Source organism: Adiantum capillus-veneris, chromosome 14, assembly GCF_014529385.1.
Source record: "Adiantum capillus-veneris isolate H3 chromosome 14, ASM1452938v2, whole genome shotgun sequence".
In the NCBI taxonomy this organism is placed as follows: Eukaryota; Viridiplantae; Streptophyta; class Polypodiopsida; order Polypodiales; family Pteridaceae; genus Adiantum; species Adiantum capillus-veneris.
In genome coordinates, this window is record NC_140944.1 from 1,816,323 (window position 1) to 1,834,935 (window position 18,613).

Consider the following 18,613-nt stretch of genomic DNA (forward strand, 5'->3'; position numbering starts at 1 on the left):
CAACAAAAATAAATGGAGGAGTTAGGTGATCTGCTCACCAAACTATCCGATGCCTACAAAGCAAAAGACAAGCAACTAACAGAAGTTACGAATGAACTTCTTACGACATCTCTATCAGCTCAAAAAATTCAAGTGCAATTAGATGTTTCCAATGCTTCTCTGCGATACTCTGAACAGAGAATAAATGATCAGGCAATCTTCTTATGGCAAATCAGAGAAAATCCAACGTTGGCCTCGATCAAAGGGACTGACAAGTATACAAGGCACTTGAAAAGAATAATAAAGATCTAGAGTTGGAATTAAAGCTGGAACAATCACAAGGCAGGGACCTGGCACTGATGCGGGTTCAGAGAGAAGAGGAGCTCCTAAAAGAAATAGCAGAACTCAAGCGAATTAACCAACTCCTCAGAGATGGAAAACCAGACATGCATTAGAGTTAGGCACTTCAAAGCCGCCGCAGATAGACATACCCTCAGTCTCATTTGTTGAGTTTGAGACACAGTCCACAGCAGAGTCGAGTGGTGATGAGGATTTTCATATCAACATCACAGATGTAGACACAGTGCCAATGGTCCAGCTGTCAAAAGCTGAAGAAGACGCACTAAAAGAGAAGATCACCCAAGAGGTGGATGAGTAATGGAAATCCTCAATGGATTGGGAGTTGAGAGTTTTACACTCTGTCAACGTCACTCAACTCACTCCCAATCACATCAATGCGCAATGGCATCAACAATCCCTGCCATACCCTCTCATCAAAGTGGAATTACTACTGGTGAAAGAGAGGCTGTACAAAGATATGCAAGAAGATGGCGCAGATAAAGACCACCCAAAGTGGAGGTTAAGCTGGCTGAACAAGAATCCGAGCTACCTGATTCTGTTCACAAGAGCACCTACAACCCTTCAAAGAGATCCCACATTTTGTCATGTACCCAGAGTAAGGACATGGCAAGCGCATGAAGCACTGACAAAGAAGAGGCCAACTTGGCTTAACTACCCCAGACTGCCAGCTCTAGAGAGAGGACAAGCAACAGAGGAATACATGGTGAAAACCCTAATGGGCGCCATGTCTTTCTTCAAGAGTCTACCAGATCTCTCCTATGCCATGTTATATAAGATCTGTAGAATGTTGCTCACATGCATCCAAGTTTTTAATGAGCCTGAGCAAAAAGGAGCCCCATGGATATCATTTTTAGAAAAATAACAAAGGCTTATGCTACGATCTGAGTGGGCAATCTTCAAGAAGTCCTTTACGGCTTTTGTGCCAGATGTATGTTCTTGCCATCAAATACTATGTTGGCATTTGAAGAAGCTTTCTACACTGTATTCTTAACCTGGCGAACAAAGATATTTTCACCGATGATCAGCAACCTTACATCTAGGTTTGTAGGCTACTCAGCGGCGGTAAAGTTAAAGAATAAAGTGATAATGCAATTTCTGCAAGTGCTCGACAAAGAAAGAAGAATCGGATACCAGAAGGCACTGGATGCGCTTAAAGACCGCCTCACCAGTTGTCAACCCGAAGACTATTTCAGCCCATAAAGCTGTGTCAAGGGACAACATAGGAGAGGAGGGGGGGAATGTTAGCAGCAAGCTAGCACAAACACCGTTTTTTGGAGTTCTCGTTGTAAAACATTTATTAATTTGATAAATCGAGAATATTGTAACTCTTATTTTCTCGGATAAACTCTGTAATTAATGAGCCGAGGCTACAAGCTTCCAGATTGTATCAGCTAGTCATTACCCAGGTTTGGTAGAACTCCATATTATTAGTTTTGACCACCCAAAAACCTTGGCTAAGGTATAAAAGCCAATTTTTGCAAGTTTTTTAGAAGTTTTTGGATAAGAAATACATAGCGTGAGCTAACAGCGCTCACTTCTCTCCTTCTCGTGCTTCCTACTCCCTCTTCGGTTGTCACATTGCGATTGTGTTTGCTGCATTGCAACCCAGGTAAGAGCTCTACGCATTGACGTAAGCAGTTCATAGTAATTCATAGCTTTTGGTGTCGCTGACCCGCGGCCTAATTTCATCATAACTAGGAATTTACACTTTTAAATCGAAAACTAAGCATAGGTGGGGTATTGGGGCATCATTGCTAAGCATTTAGATGCATTTTGGGTCAACAACGACTAGGTCAAAAATCCACTACTGTTAGTAATTGCGATTTTGGAACTTGACCTAAAGTGGGGTTTGAGACCATAAGCATGTGTGCTTAGGTCTTATAAACTTGTCCTAGAAGTTTCATTATATTTGGATGTCATTTGATATTGTAACGCATGTGATTTGTTTGTCGAGATGAGCGATTGGCTTTTGGTGATTTCAGTCACTTGAGTGTAGCTTGAGTTAGATGCAAGTTGTTAGTTGTTTTCCAAGAGATTGACAACCTATTGTAGCCTCTATGCACTAGTCAAGTCAGCTTTGTCCCATGGTTTGACAAATTAATTGTGGTTCTCGCTAATACTGCAATAAAATAAGATGGTGAGGTTAGACATGCGTCCCACATACTCTCTTGATTATTGTCAGCCATGTTAACAAAATTTATGTATGTACTTAGTGTATGCTTTGGAAATTCAAAACCTTAGTTGCCACTTCTCTTAGCCTTTGAAGATTGGCTCTTAAGTATCTACACCCACGGCTCAAAGTGGTTAATTATAAAGAGTAGTGGAGTAGGTCTAACATAGCAGAGTTGCCGAGGGCTAGCTCCTTTTTGACTTCTTATGGCTCAATAATGGTAAAGCCATAGGCAAGTCTAAAAAGACTCCATTATTAAGTTCAAAGCTCCCAAGGTGTGCACCATATCCCACATAGTGGGTTCAACAAAAACCGATAGATGATCCCAGTTCCACTTACCCTAATATAATTAACAACATCAATCATTTATAGGCTACTTAAGGACCTCTCTTCTTAAGCAAGAAAAGAGAAATCAAATGCTGCTCTAATACCAATGTAATGGAATTGGCCTATTAACTTGAGAGTAGAAAAAATTAATGAGAGTACTTTTGAGAAATTACTTTTTGTGAGCATAGTCGGTGAACAACATCAACCATTTATAGTCTACTTAAGGACCTCTCTTCTTAAGCAAGAAAAGAGAAACCAAATGCTCTAATACCAATGTAATGGAATTGGCCTTTTAACTTGAGAGTAGCAAAAATTAATGAGAGTACTTTTGAGAAATTACTTTTTGTGAGCACAGTGGGTGAACGTAATTGATGGTAGCAACATAAACATAGCATTTAGCTTGGCATGAACAATACTTCTGCAAGAGAGAATTTAGAGAACATGACAACAGTTGAGGACCGGATTTATGTGGAGCCGGTCCCCCCTCAAATAGGCATTTGTGTTATGATTTCTCCCATTAAGAGAGACTTGTTACAATACAATCTTTGTGTTCCTTGTGACCTAGGTGATGCTATGAAGATGGAAAGATTCATGCATCAAAGACATAACATAAACTTTGAAGAAAGCTATAACTATCCCAAGCCTCAGTCCCAAGACCTCAAACACCTTCAAAGGTGGAGAGAGCTAGCAGGGAATGAGGGTAGGGAAGAAGAAGAAGAAACATTTCATAGGAGAAAGAATTAGCTCCTCACTTACAATAACTCTTCTTGCTAGCATACATAATAGCATAGTAATGAAGATGGAAGATGGCAAGCTTAAGCATTGAAGCGTGGCTCTTGGTTGGATTTGCACTCCATAGCCAAGAGTGTTGGTGTAGGCTCTTAACCTCTACTTGCTTGGAGAAGGAGAGGGAGCTCTTGCACTTTGAACAATGCATAATGAGAGTGTTTCTGGGAAAGTATACCCCCTAAGAAACCCCCTAGCTTGCTTTGGTTGACCCCCCCTTTTAGCTCATACTTGAAGCTCATTGGACCCCTCCAGACCTAGCCAATCACAAGCAGGAGGCATTACAAGCAATAAGGGTAGCCTTGGAAGGACAAGTGTCCCCCTTTTACCTTTGAGAGAGAGGACTTGATAAATGCAGAGACAATTAATTAAATCTCCTAAATTATCATTGGACCCCTTGGGTGGCCAACCAATAGGCTTCAGGCACACCATGAGGGCAACATGAGGAGGAACTTGACAAGTGTCCCCTTTGCTTTTTTTTGTACTAGGCATGCCTTGTGTGAGTGTGTGTGTGTTCTCTCTCATCCCCCCTCATGTAGGGCTCACCCCCTCCTCCTTGTAGGGATTGGAACTTTGACTTTTGACACCTCAAGCCCTCAAGCTTAGGCTCAGTTCCCACCACAAGCTTGGCCCTTAAGCACTTTAAGCTTGGAATGGGTTCTCACCTCAAGTACAACCCTAGCATCTCAATCATCTCAGTCATCAGGTACCTCAATCACCTTAAGCTTAGGTTGGGTTCCCACCTCAAGCACCTCAATCTTGGGCTGTGTTCCCACCTCAAGCTTAGCCCTAGCTTACCTAAGGTCAAAGGACTTTTACACTAAATATTGGAGGCCTTCAAAGAAGTTAACCCTAAGGTCTCATGCTTTATTAGTTAGCCTTTCTCTTTAATAGACCATCTCTCATTTGGGCCCCTTTACCATTGGCCCCGTGTTGAGATAGATCTATAAGCACATTTCTATATCTTAGCCCTTGTTCCCGTTTATTCTCCCACATTAATGATCAGTTTAGTATGAGAAAATCATTTGGGCTGGCTAGATATTAGATTTTATGACATGAAGAATCAACAAAAGTTGTTTCAAAGAAGTCAACTTGAGAAAAAGCGCAAATGAAAGCAGATGAAGGAGCAAAGTTTCCAAGTTCAACGTCAAATGTTTAGCAAACACAAGATCAGAGAAAAACACGGATAAGGAAGAGGATCCATTGTCTCCTACGAAGATCAAATTCAACATATGCAGAGAAACACGACCTAAAATCACATGTTCAATTGTGATAGATCCAGAAGCAACAAAGAATCTAATGTCTTATGGAATGTGGATAATGATGGGAATGCTGCTAGTCATCGAGCTAGAGAAGATAGCGTACAAAAGTTCAAAAATGTTGATTCCTAGCTTTGGAGTGGCAGAATCAGTACTCAAATTGAGTATTGGGGAGTTCAAAGACACGTTCTACATAATCAACTCCCATCATATCAAGGAGAGTCTAGTCCTAGCAAAAAGATGGAGGAACATCTTCTTTCAACAACAACCAAAAGCCTCAACATCGACAACAGTAAGAGTCCATGAAGCTTCTCATGGAAAAAAGGGATGTGGATAATGATGGGAAAGCTACCAGTCATCGAGCTTCTCAAGTCCATACAAAAAAAGGGCAACCAAGCATCACAAGAAAAGGTAAAGCTATAGTAATTGTTGAAAAAAATTAATCTCGCAAGACGACTTTACGTTCAACGAGCCTCCATCAAACTTCCCACATAGCCTCACCATGCAATGCAATGGAGACAAAAGAAAAAAGTCTATCAACCAAAGTTTCCATCATAAAAAAGCATCCAAAATAAGCCAAAGAGAATCAATCAAGTGTTAGTATCCAAAGAGCACATCAAAGTCAAAGACCCAGTTTGGATACATAAAGCACAAGTTCATCCTCAATAACATAGGGTGGGTATCATCAAATGAGTCAATCACTACTCATGGCTACTTCTAAAGAAACACTAATGTTTGGGCCAAAAAGCCTAAAATAACAACTTGGATCTACTTACCTCAAGAAATAAGTTCTATATGGAGCAAGCCAAGCCATCAACAAAAAACAAACAACTCAACCAGGAGAAAGAACAACAACAAGAGAGAAAAGAAAAGACCTTCAAAGCAACAAGCAATGTGGTAGGTATGGGTACCAAAGTCAGCCTTCAACAAACCTACCCATCAAAGACAAGTGCAATTGTGGATGATTCCAGTCAAGCTACTCAAAGGACAAGGATTTTATGAAGGTAACACTCAAATATGGTTACCAAAAGTTGTAGCTCAATCTGGAACAACCAAGAGAAATCACGTAGCACAAGATTCTACCCAAAGGCAAGCAATGACAACCAAGAGACAACAAAAGAAAATCACAATCAAGGGTGCTACGACCTCTAGATGGATACCTCATCTTCAACTACAAAATCAAGTCTTCTACAACGGAAATCATAAAATCTATCTACCAAAAGCCTAGTGTCCATCAAGTCATCAAGCTAAAGAAATGCAAGAGACAGTCACACAAGGACCAAAGACAAGATGGGTTCCAAAATTGCTAGTGGAAACTCAAGCTCAAAGACCCACACCTATCAACAATCGCTTCTCATGAGAGATAAAGCAAAGGCTCCATAAGCCACTACAAGAGCTGAAGAACTTGTTCCACAAAGCTGGAATTGGGTTTCTGGTCTTGAATAGGTTTGTCCAAGTTGCCATTAAAAATACATGGCATAAAAGTCAAAGTCGGGCAGGTAAGCCACTAAATGAGCGAGGCATTAGTCCCAAAGCTTCAAGTAATATCTTTTGTGTTCTAAGCATCTTAGCTAGTCTAGGTACTACTTAAGAGGGAAGAGTTGAGTATGATTACATTTTGTCACTCATGCTGGTATAGGTGGGCATCAAATTCAAATTCTATGTAATTTATGTCTGGTGAAAAAGTCCAAAAGACACTCACGCACCGAGCACAGTGAGATATAAGTGGAGAATCTTCTACATCAAAGATCCTTCTTGGAAACATGGAAACTATTGCGACATCCTTTGATGTCACATGTGCTACATTTGTTCCTTAAAGCGCCCATCAATTCCATCTCTTACGTTGCATGCTTTTGTTTAATAAATTTTCCATATGCATATAGAGTGTCTGATAATTGGCCCTTGCATTAGGCACTCTTCCTTTGTTTCTCCCAGGCACTCATATTGCATGATAGGTACTTCAAGTGGAAATCCTCAACTCCAATAAGAGCATACACCAAAGGCACTTTTTTCCCACTTTATTTTTTTCCTTTGGTCATCTAGCTTTTAGACCTTAATCTCGAAACCCTCATCATTATCATGTTGTATATATTTATTCTACATCAGCAATAAGTAAAACTACCCATATCAATTGTGACAACAACCTGGAGCTACAATTGCAGATCCCATTGTACTCATCAAGAGAATATCTTACATTCAAGGAAAACAACAAATCTTCAACAAGCAATGGAAAAATGAAGAATGACCTACAAGGACAAGCAATGAAAAATTCAATAAGAAGACAATTAATAACAATGAGAAGAATCTCACAAAGTGATTCAAACTTAGTGCAACATTGTAGAAGACTCACATTGCTATGGAACCAAAAGCAAACTTCATCCTCAAGTCAACGACCCAAAGGGTTCAATTTTCAAAAAGACAGGCAATGACAACAACCATCTGCAATACCAAAAGTGGCAAAAATAAAAGAAGAATGTGCAACAAAATGCAAAGTTGCCCCAATTATGCATCAACAAGACACAAAATTTATGAAGCACTCAAAGAAGGGGGTAGCTTCATCAACGCAAAATATTTTCCACGCTAAATACCAACCTTGAAGACAACCCTGATGACAAAACTGCACATAGCCGTGTCAAGGGATGACACGAGCTGGGAAGGGGGAAATGGTAGTGGATTGATCAAACGGGTGTCCACCACATTTGTACTCTATTATTTTTCTAAGGTACTGTAGTGATACTCTATGTAAATCCATGTGAGCCGGCCAATGGCCATTTAGAAAGCCCTAGATATAAATGTCAATAATCTTAATGTGAAAGGAGGCTTATCTTTAGAGAAAGAAGGAGCTCTCAAAATATATGCTCAAGCTACGAAGATACTCCAACTTGTAATCAACTTTTTTAATGATTGGATAATCCAATTTTGATTCCAAAACTTGCATTGTGTTTCTCTTTCCATGCTCTTTCATTTAAGTGTAAGCATTGTTAGTTTTGCTATAGTTCACACCTACACGTTAGTGAGCCTTAATTGTAGATTTGAGTGCTTAATTCACTCTTTTTTTATGTTTTGACCATAGGAGAGTGTTTCTAGACCATAGGGCAATCTTTCTAGACTGATCTGTTGCAGTTTTTAGGACCTTTTCCCTTATCATATTGCAACCAAACTCGGTAGGATAGTGCCCCTAGGTGTCTTAGACCTCCTCCTAAAGTTTCATTACATTTTGAGTCCGTTCAAGCGTCGAAATGGCGTGATGACCCAGAGTGGTAAGAAAGGATGTAGACAGATTTCTGTAAGGTCTCTGACCCCGACCAAAAAGAGCACCCTTGTACCATGGAATGAGCATAATAAAAAAAGTTACTATTTTTAGAAGTTTTCTAAATTCTATCAGTGCCATGATGTTTAGAATGTTATAAAGCTTCCAAAAGTGAGTTAAAATAATTTTCGTGAAAATTTTCCAAAAATAGTAAGTTTTTGGTCACCCGACCCGTCCAGTTTTGACCGTTTCGAAAAACTGCACCCGTACCCCGAATTTGAAAAATTGCATTTTGGGACCCCGGGGGCTGCTAAATATGGCAGGTACTCAGACAAATACGCCTTAGTTAGAGCTTAGTATAGCAATTTACAGCATTAAATTCCGACTCGTATTGCCCATTTTAGCCTAAAACCAATTTTTCTTAAGGTTGAGCGGGGAGGCACCTGGGCTCGAGGCTGTGTGGGAACAGGTCCCAGGCCACTCAGAGCCTGCTTTAGCAGCTAGGGGGCGTCCTCTTGTCTTGTGGGAGTTGTGGGAGAGTTTCCAAGCTAGAGAGTGGGTGTGAGAGCCAGTTAGACTAGCTAACTGGACACTTGGTGGGAAGGTAACTAGACTTGCCAATGCATTAAGTGAGTACTCACTCAGATGCTTATAGCAGCTAGGTTTGATTTCAGCTTGGAGGAGCCTATTTAAAGGTGTTCTCACACACACACACACATACACCCATGCTCACACACCCACTCAGTACACACACACACACACACCGTGGGGAGGTGCTGCTGGCACATATAGTTTTTGGAGAAGAAGCAAGGGAGGGAAGTGCTGCCGATTCTCATCTTGAGAACTCCATTGGATCAGAAATTCGAGTGGATTTCAGCCCCTAATCACGGTAATATCGATTTGATTTATGCTTTGTTGCAAATCTCTCTATCATCCTCCTAATCTTGTAACTATTATGCTTAATCCTAGCTATATTTCTCAATAGCTTCTCTCTAATTCTCCATATCAATATTCTATTACGTAATCATCATCAAATTGTTAATTATGCAAGCAATTAACCTCTCCTAATCATAGATTAATGCATGATTAGTAAGCGGGAATCTTTCGCTAGTCGGCATAGTAATTAATTGTCAAAGCCGGTAATGATGTGGACTTGGTTAATTTCATTCTATTATCACACAATTTGGTGTAACTAAGTTAGATTCAATTTATTCATAGATTAAGATGTAATTAAGGGAAATTAATCCGTCATTAAGCCGCTAAGAAGGGAATTTTCTCTCACCTATGCATACGGTAATTTTGCATCTTTCTACTTGCATTAGGAAGGTGATTGAGCATGTCTAATTCACTCTCTAGTAATTTAATTAGTAAAATTCTGAAATTCTTAATTACCTAAGCCAAGTGATTAACTTTAGAGCCGGTTCCCATAGGACAAGTAAAGTATTATCCATAAAATTGCTATGTCTTGGAGGGAATCTAATCCCTCGTACAAGAGGGATTGTTTAGTGATTCTAATCTGTCATCTTGATTGTTATGGTACTCTCGGACATTAGTTCTTTTTCTCCAAGTTTGTCAATTAACTAGTGAGTATAAAATGGCTCCGGTAAAGAGAACTCGCTTCAATGGTGCCCACGACCGCGAGGCGGGAACAAGCAACGTGAACAGGAAAGGGAAAGCTCCCATGGACGACCAAGTACCGGCCATCTCATAGGACAATGACGAGGAAATGGAGGAGGTAGGTCACATTTTCATTCAAGCTGTTTAATTTAACATTGCATATGATTAGTTAGGAAAGAACATATCCCTAAACATGTTGGAGAAATCCGACGGAAACCTCGGCATTTGAATTCAATTGAATATTAAAGTCTAAGTAGGAAAGAATGGTTGATGGATATACTGTTTGAAATAGGAAAGAATGTCTGCTAGGGAAAATTTATCTCGGCATGTTCATTCTATTTCCAATGTTGATACTAGTCCAAACCCCCTCCTGATCACAGGGGGTAGAGTTCTTGGTTAAGGGCTCTTGAATCCACGACTGCTGGTTAAGCGGTGGATACCCATGACTTGATTTCTATGCGGTGGAAACCCACGTCTTGCTTTCTATGCGGTGGGAATGTCCATGTCGTGCTTTCTATGCGGTGGACATACCTAGTTGTATGGGCAGCTAGGCAACAACGGGAGGAGTAAACTCTCGCTGGAGGGGGGATGTTGTACCTCCTAAACATTGGAATTTTAATGAATAAGTTTGAGTAGAATTTTTACTAGAACTCTGTCTTGGTGCCGCTTTGCAATACTAGTTGAAGGGCTGTCTTAACGAACCTTGTGAATCGGAATTTAATCAAGGAACTTTTATGTTGAACAACCACTGTGATAGTAATTAGGACACACAAGGAAGTGTGAGTGTGGGGGTGGAAAGTGGGGGCTTGGCTTAGGTTGCCAATGCCTATGAGAAGGGTGGTCCCGATTGGTCGGGAACTCTCCGTCCCCATAGTGCTGAAATCGATACTAGTATTACTCATTGCCCCTAGAGCGGCGAAGTCTCAAGTGTACGTGCCTCTAAAACATGGGAAAAAAGGCACTCAGGACTTCTCTCCTCTTGGAAGGTGGGTCTTAGGATCGCTAGATAAGTTAAGTACGCTTTCCTTGCGAGGTGGAGCTAAATCTCGTTGCTAGTAGGCTCGAACTCGACTCAATTGTGATGAGAGATAGTCCCCTAGTAGAACCCTAAACTACTTTGTTTGCTTCCACTATAGATCTAGTGGCCACCAGGTTTACCATCAGATCTGTTGTTTGAGACGACGGGGTGGGGACCTGACAATATTCCCTGATCATTGAGTGTTTGTTTGCTTGTTGAGTTGGTGTGTTTTCTTATTAAGATTCACTTCTTGAGATTGAAAACGTCAAAGAGTCTTAGTGCCCCATCCGAGTCACTTCCCTGAGTATTGACATTATGTTAGTGCCAGATAGCTATGCTACAGACGTCCATCGTGATAACCTGCTAACACTTCTTCTTGCATAAAGTCAAGTACCATTTGTTCCAATCGATCAATGCATAGAACAAACAGAGTTGGTGACAACGGACATCCTTGTTTAACCCCAATAGTGCTTACATTTTTTTTTGAAATTCCTCTTCCCATGCGTAATTGACACATAACCTTCTCATAGATTCGAGAAACCGCAAGCGTAAACTTATGTGGCGCTTGGAGTTCTTCCATCCTTCTCCACAAATTGTTACATGGTATCATAACAAAGGCTCTCTTAAAGTTCATAAACAACAATACAATCGCTTGCCTTTCAATCAACTTTCCTCCATGAGAACACGAAGAGTGACAAGATGATCAATGGTGCTATGGCATCGACAAAAACCTGCTTGTCCTTTTACACGCTTGTCATTCTCTTCAGCCCAATCACTCAATTTCATCTCCATTATTCACCCAATTAACTTTGACATAAGAGACCTAATCATTATAGTTAGATAGTTGTTTATATTTTTTACATCCCCTCCTTTATGCAAAGGCTTGATCCAATTAGTACTCCAATCATAAGGCATATCATGTTGAAGTGCAAAATTGAACTTTTCACACATCCACTCATGTGTAAAATCTTCCGTCCATTTGATCATCTACGGTTTGATACCTTACAATCTCTCGCTTTGGAGTGGCCAACTTTTCAAGCCCACCAAATACATCCTCAATAGTAAAAAAAGAGGGCATACATGGACGTGAAACATAAAATGACATTATTTTAGCATCTGGTTGCTCATATAGTTGCCTACAATGTGTGTACATATCCACAAGACTCAAGTTACCAAAATTTTGAACTCACTTGCCCCTCAAGTTTCTCCAAAATCTTCCACATGCATGTGCCTGTTCTTGGACTTGAAAAAAATGTTGCTTTACTTCCCATCTTATTCTCTTCTTTTGAATCAATGCCTTGTATGTATGCAAATGACTTTGATAGTTGTCTTTGTCCATAGTTGCATCAAGCTTTATCAAAGACTTTCGAGAATCTTGTCATTCTTTATCAACCCACCTTTTGCGTGATCTATCTTTGTTGATACCATGGATATGATTTATGGCAAAGAATTCTTTGTCACAAGAACAAATAACTTTCTTGAAAGCTCCCCATTTTGTTTCCAATAGTTCATGGAATTGGAGCTGATCTCTTGAGATAGCTAATTTCAGTGTAAGAATATTTCAGTTATTACTGGTGATGTATGAGTTCAGACAATAGACTGGACAAAGGAACAGAAACTGAACTGGAATACACCTAGTGGAATAAGAACCACACTATATACTAAGAATGATATTCAGATTTTAGATTCAGATTACTGAGTTCAGAGTAAGTATAACTGGAATATATTGCGCTGTTGGAATTACAGATGAAGGATTACAATGAGTACAATGTGGCTTATGAACAAAAGGATACACAGTGCACAATGGACAACAACTGTCAATGATTGACAACTTGAGTACAATTGCCAACAAATGCCACCAAAACACTAACCCGATTATGCTAACCAGATTACAATGTAATGGCCCCTATTTATATGCCTTGAGTTTACCATGGTAATTACCGTAGTAATTACTGACTGATTAACTGCCGTGAAACTGTCTCAGCCGTCTACATCCTTCCCTCCTTTCTTGAATTTTGGCAAGGTTTCAAAATTTCTGAAAAATTCTCCTGTCTTATTCTGGTTTGAAGATGAAAAATCCACTGTCTGCTTCTGATGTTGGGGATTGGACTTTACCAATGATAGAGAGCCAGATGGAAAGGTTAATGTAGAGATCTCATCATCTACACAGACTGATATCAACCTTCCAGCTGAGAAGGAGAAGCCTCCAACTGAATTCTGAGATGGAACTACCCAGTATCCTTCCACTGAACCAGCTTCTGTTTACCCTTTGGCCTGGATGGCATCTGAGAAGTCCCAGTGCCAGCATTCTCCTTCTGAATGAGCCGGTAAATAGCCTCCTGCTCAAGCTGATCCCGCCTTTCTGTGGTCATCTCCACTTCATAAGGCATAAGAGAATGATAGGTTTTGGTGTCAAGATCATAGAGCGTGAGTCTGCCTTTGGTGATCCTAGTTTTGGCGAGCTTGTGACAATGCGAAGCAGTATGGATCCATCCTTTTGGAAGAGGCTGATTGGTTTTGACCTGAGCTTCAAAAAGAATCCCAACCATCTCTCTATACTGTGGTGCTAGGCACGTCTTAGCTGCAATATCCTTTTGAGGCCGTTTAGAGGACTCAAGAGTAAGTTGCAGCAACTGATTGGTGATCTTGGTAAGGCCTCTGATCTGAATCTTCCACTGACCCATACACAGTCGGATCCTCTGCATCTCCTCTTTCAGCTCATGAGTATCATTGAGTTGGAGAGCATCATTGAACACTGTTTGCTAAGTTTTCCATTCCACAGTCGATCGCTCATACCAATCCTGGAGCTCATCAATTATCTTGAAAAATGTAAGGCGATCGATTGGTTCTGGATGTTGAGGATAAATTGCTAGAAAAAATATTGGCAATTCTGTCTCTCTTGCTGGGAAGGCATACAAGGGAATTGGAGAATCAGGCACGAATTCTAAAAAATTGAGAACAGCCTGGTTTTCTTGTTGCATCATTTTTCTGGTTATTCTCACTAGCTGAAACAATTTACGGAGAGCAGTTGCCTGTTCTTCGACTGACATCCTAGTCTGAGGTCCTTTACTAGTGGCTATCTGATCTTCAAGAATGGCCCGCACTTTTTGATCCAAGACTCCTCTGGCAATTTGCATATGGACCAGAACCTCTTTCAATTGATCCCTAGCATCCTTCATACATTTGTGAATGGCTTGTTTCCCAGCAGAAGTTCTAATTCAAGAGCGAGAGAGCGACAATCTGCAATAGACTGTCTTTGCAAATGTAGGTTGGTCACTCTCTCTTCAGCAATGATTATCCATTTAGGGACCCTTTCCAGCAACTGGACTGTATTGGGATGCGCAGGTAAACGACAACTTTCTTGATCATGAAAAGCCACTGATTTCCAGTGCTCCACCATTTCCCTGGCTCCGATATACAGTCGTTGAAAATGCTCCAGATTAGATAGGAGATCATCGTCCTCCAGATATTGCCTGGTGATGGGAGCCTACTGATGTCTCAATCACCTTTTAAGGGTGATAAGCTGTAAGGAATTGTGCTGATCAGCTACTGGTCCCTCATCCCTAACTTTGCTTTTCCCTTTATCCTCCCTACTGAGCTGGGACCGGTTTGCTGGCTGATTCCCAGTGTAACTGGGTCATTGTTCTTTTGACTGCTGATTGCCTAACTTCTACCCTTCATTCTGGTCAGGCTGTGATTTACCTCCTTCAGTTGGCCCTATGCCACCAGTACCAGGTCCTGGAGGTGGAGATGGAGGTGAAGCATCATCATCATCATTAGTATGACCTTCGTCTTGGTCATCCTTTTCCTTATCCGCTCCTTCTTCCTTATCCTCTTCTTCTTCCTTATCTTCTTATGCTTCATCCAGGGAATTCTGCTGCTTAATATAATCCAGGATTGCTTGATTTGTCAGAGCACTATTATGTTATGCCACTTTGTCATGCAAGTCACTCTGCATAGTCTCCATAAGAGACTTCAAGTTCTCCAGATCAAAGATAGCGTTGCCTGCTGGATTTAAAATTTCGGCCAGGCTATTATAAATAAATCTGTTAGTGAGGGAAGCCTTCAGAGCTGTATGGTGAAGCAGCAAGGAGTTGTAGTCAACTCTCTTCATTTTCAACATCGTTGCAGCTCTCGATCTGCAACTCTCTGTGCTTCATTCCTTTCTTCCTTCACAATCCGCATATCAAACTCCGCCTTAGCTAACTTGCTTTCCAATATCTTAATAGACCGCTCTGAATGAGCTTCAAGTAGCCTATGGTGCAAATTCTGGTCATCTCGTGCTTTCTTTAGCTTCTGAATCTGGTCTTCAGCTCCCTTCAAGTCAGCTTTAGCCTTATTCAGTTCTTCTTCTGACCCTGCAACATCCAACATTTGTCCCATATAGTTGACAATAGTGTTCCATGAAGACTGGATGAGAACTGAACATCCACCATGGACTGTGGCTGGGTCAGAATCAGTGGGCTCATACACCATAACCGGAGCCATATAGGGTAAGGCTGCATAATCAGATTTTTGTAGGAAGAGACGCCCTTTCAGTGGATGGGTTTGCATTTGCTGCAACCAGGTGCAAAGATTCTTCATTATTTGGGATGGAGACACCACCAAGTAAAGCTAGAGATGCTGGACCTTTGCCTTTGTCCAATTGACCTTTACCCTTGTCCAATTTTCCTTTATCCTTATCCGACTGTTCTGCTGCCTTCTCAGAAGTCGCTGCTTTTGCCTGATCTTTGCCAATACCAGTAGCCTCTGTAAGCGGTGCTACTGACTGGTTGACTTCAGTGCTCTGAGAAGGTTGTTTGTCAGCTTGGCTAACTATAGCCTTTTCAGTAGTCACGGTGTTGACTTGACTCTCTATCTGCTTCAGAAAAGCACTGCTCTTCGTTAGTGTCATCTTTGGTTTTTTCGAACTTCCAGACTCATCTTGGGTGGCCTTCCTTTTCAGACCAGTCGGAGTGGTCTGACTGTCCGTGGCTTCTTCATCTAAAGACAAATCAATATTCTTTGATTCTGGAACTGGCTTCTCACTCCAAGCCATTCTGACCTGGCCATGAGCATTTGGAGCAGTTGCCCAATATAAAAATTGCCAAACATACCAAGCTTTAAAAACACTCTGGGACTTTAACTTGGCAGTTTGTTGAAGCACGTTGTGTGACAGGATCTGACAAAGGTTGATAGAAACCTTTGAATCCAAGGTCTTGGCTAGCAGCATAGCAAAAACTTTCTTGAACACATATGCTGGATTATTTTTAAGACTCACAGCTTCAGCTACAAATCGGTAAGCAATAGAGGCCTCCAGTCCTGCCCTACTGGAATCCCTTGACCGCTGGCTTTTCTTTTGCGCTTGGCAGCTTCATCCTCCTTTAGGACTATATTGATCTGTTGTGGGGTTGCCTCAAATGGCTTGGGCTCATTTGGCATTCAAAATGCAAAAGCTATGTCGTCTGATGTAGCAAATACCTTTTTACCATACACCATAGCACTACCTTCTTCAGCATTGAAAGAGTCAAGTTTATGATGGCCACGTCAAAAGCGATTCTTGTAGCTTGCAGAACTACCTGTAGATCCCACAGTTGCAACAAAGCCATAGCTTGGTCAGTGAACACGTAACGCTGAATCTTGCTGTAAGGAATGATGGGAAGGCTTGCCTTTGCAGCAGTGACAATGGCTTGGGTTTCCTCAAGAGATTCCTGCATCTTTTCTGAACGCTTCTTCCTACCCATACACTGTGAAGACGACGAAACGGGTGAGTAAGAGGAAGACTTACTTGATGCTTCAAAGCCGTACCCAAGTGTTGCTGGTAAAGCTAGTCGGCAGCCGACTGTCTCCTCAGAAGATGAAGTCTGCGGCTGTAGCAAAGATACCTTAGAGCTTGGAGATGGCGAATGAACAACGGGAGGAAATCGTCGCGTAGGGGATTTGTGAGGAAAAATTCCGACTCTCCTCACTGTTATACGCGTTCGCACCATAAAAGCTCCACCACTCGCCGCTCCTAGACTTGTGTGCATCGTTGCTGTCATGGCAGACATGCATTGGACAAGACTTCTACCCATCCTTGAAATGATTACTATTGGTGTGCCATCTGACCGTTGGGCGCTTAAAAATTGAAAACTGTGTTCCCTCTGATACTGGACTGGTTCCCAGTCTGGGTTGATCACACTGGTACTGATCCTGGGATCAGTCTGGTTTGGTCCTACTGGCACTTGTTCTAAAACTGGAACTGGCTACACATGAAAGAGCTCAAAAATATCTAATTCTTGTATCTCTTGATTGTCAGTTCCTAGCTCCCTAGTATCTTGTTCCTGGCCAGACTCTCTAGCTTCTGAATAGTAGAGCTTGATCTTCGCACCATTATATACTCCTGGCAACAATAATCTAGATAGATCTTTCAGTCTTACTATGCCATTGGAGAAGACCCAGTCTACCTCAAATGGTCCTGCCCATGCAATCTTCAGGTTTGGCTTCTTAGGACCCAATCTAGACTGACAGAGAAGCACCAAATCCCCTTTCTAAAATTCCCGGACCTTAATTTGGCGATCATGTTAGTGCTTCCTTCATTGCTGAACAATTTCTTGTTCCAGCATAGCCCTCTGCTTAAGTTCATCTAACTGCATAAGTTCATCTAGGCACTTTTTCAGATTGTGGTTGAAGTCTAAGCCATACTTCACAGCCATTCTCAGACTTGGGATAACAAACTCCATAGGAACCATAGCTTTAGTGCCATACACCATTCTGAATGGTGTCAACCCAGTAGTAACCTTGTAAGCTGTCCTATACACCCATAAAGTAGTCTGGATTTTCAAATCCCACTAGTCTGGCTTCTTTTGCACCACCTTAGTGAGAATAGTCTTTATTGTCTTGTTACTACTTTCAGCCTGTCCATTGCATCTGGGATAATAAGGAGTAGATTTTCGATGCTTGGCTGAAAGCATATCCAATAGAATTTACATGGTGTCATTGATAAAAGGTGTTCCTTGGTCTGACACAATCTCTACCGGACATCCATATCGACAGACAACATTCTCAAATAGAAACCTTGCAGTTGACTTGGCTGTGTTGTCAGGAAGAGCCTTAGCTTCAACCCACTTAGTAACATAATAAGTAGCCGTTACTATGTACTTGTTCTTTCTGGGGGTAACCTTCTTAAAAGGTCCCATAAAATCTAAACCCCATTTCATGAACACACCCAGTGGTTGTATTGGCGTTAAAGGAGTCATATCTGTAGCTATAGGTCTACCCATTCTTTGGCATATGTCACAAGTTTTCTAAAAACTTCTAACATCAGCAATTAATGTTTTCCACCATAGCTATAGGTCTACCCATTCTTTGGCATATGTCACAAGTTTTCTAAAAACTTCTAACATCAGCAATTAATGTTTTCCACCATAGACCAGCTTGCAGAATCTTCTTGTAGGTAACTTCATTGGAAAAATGTCCACTAGATTCGCCATTATGTGCCTCTGAAATGACTTGCATTCTCCCTTCCATAGGCACACAACGTCAAAGAATACCATCAACACCTAATCGAAAGAGTGACCCTCCGATGATAGAAAACTTCAAGCTCTTGATGACCAAAGATTTCTTCTGGTTCTGCTTCCAGTCCTCTAGGAAAACACCTTAAGGAAGAAATTGATAAACATCATACCATTCAGGGTCAAGTAATTCTCCTGCTTCCAGCTGAAACAAGTCAGCATCCATTGGTTCATCCCTCAAGGATGCTTCTGAATAACCCTCTGTACTTCTAGATAGAAAATCAGCTCCACAATGATTCTTGCCAGGATTATGAAAAATTCTGAATTCAAACTCCATTAGGAACATCATCCACCGTATCAACCTACCTTGAATAA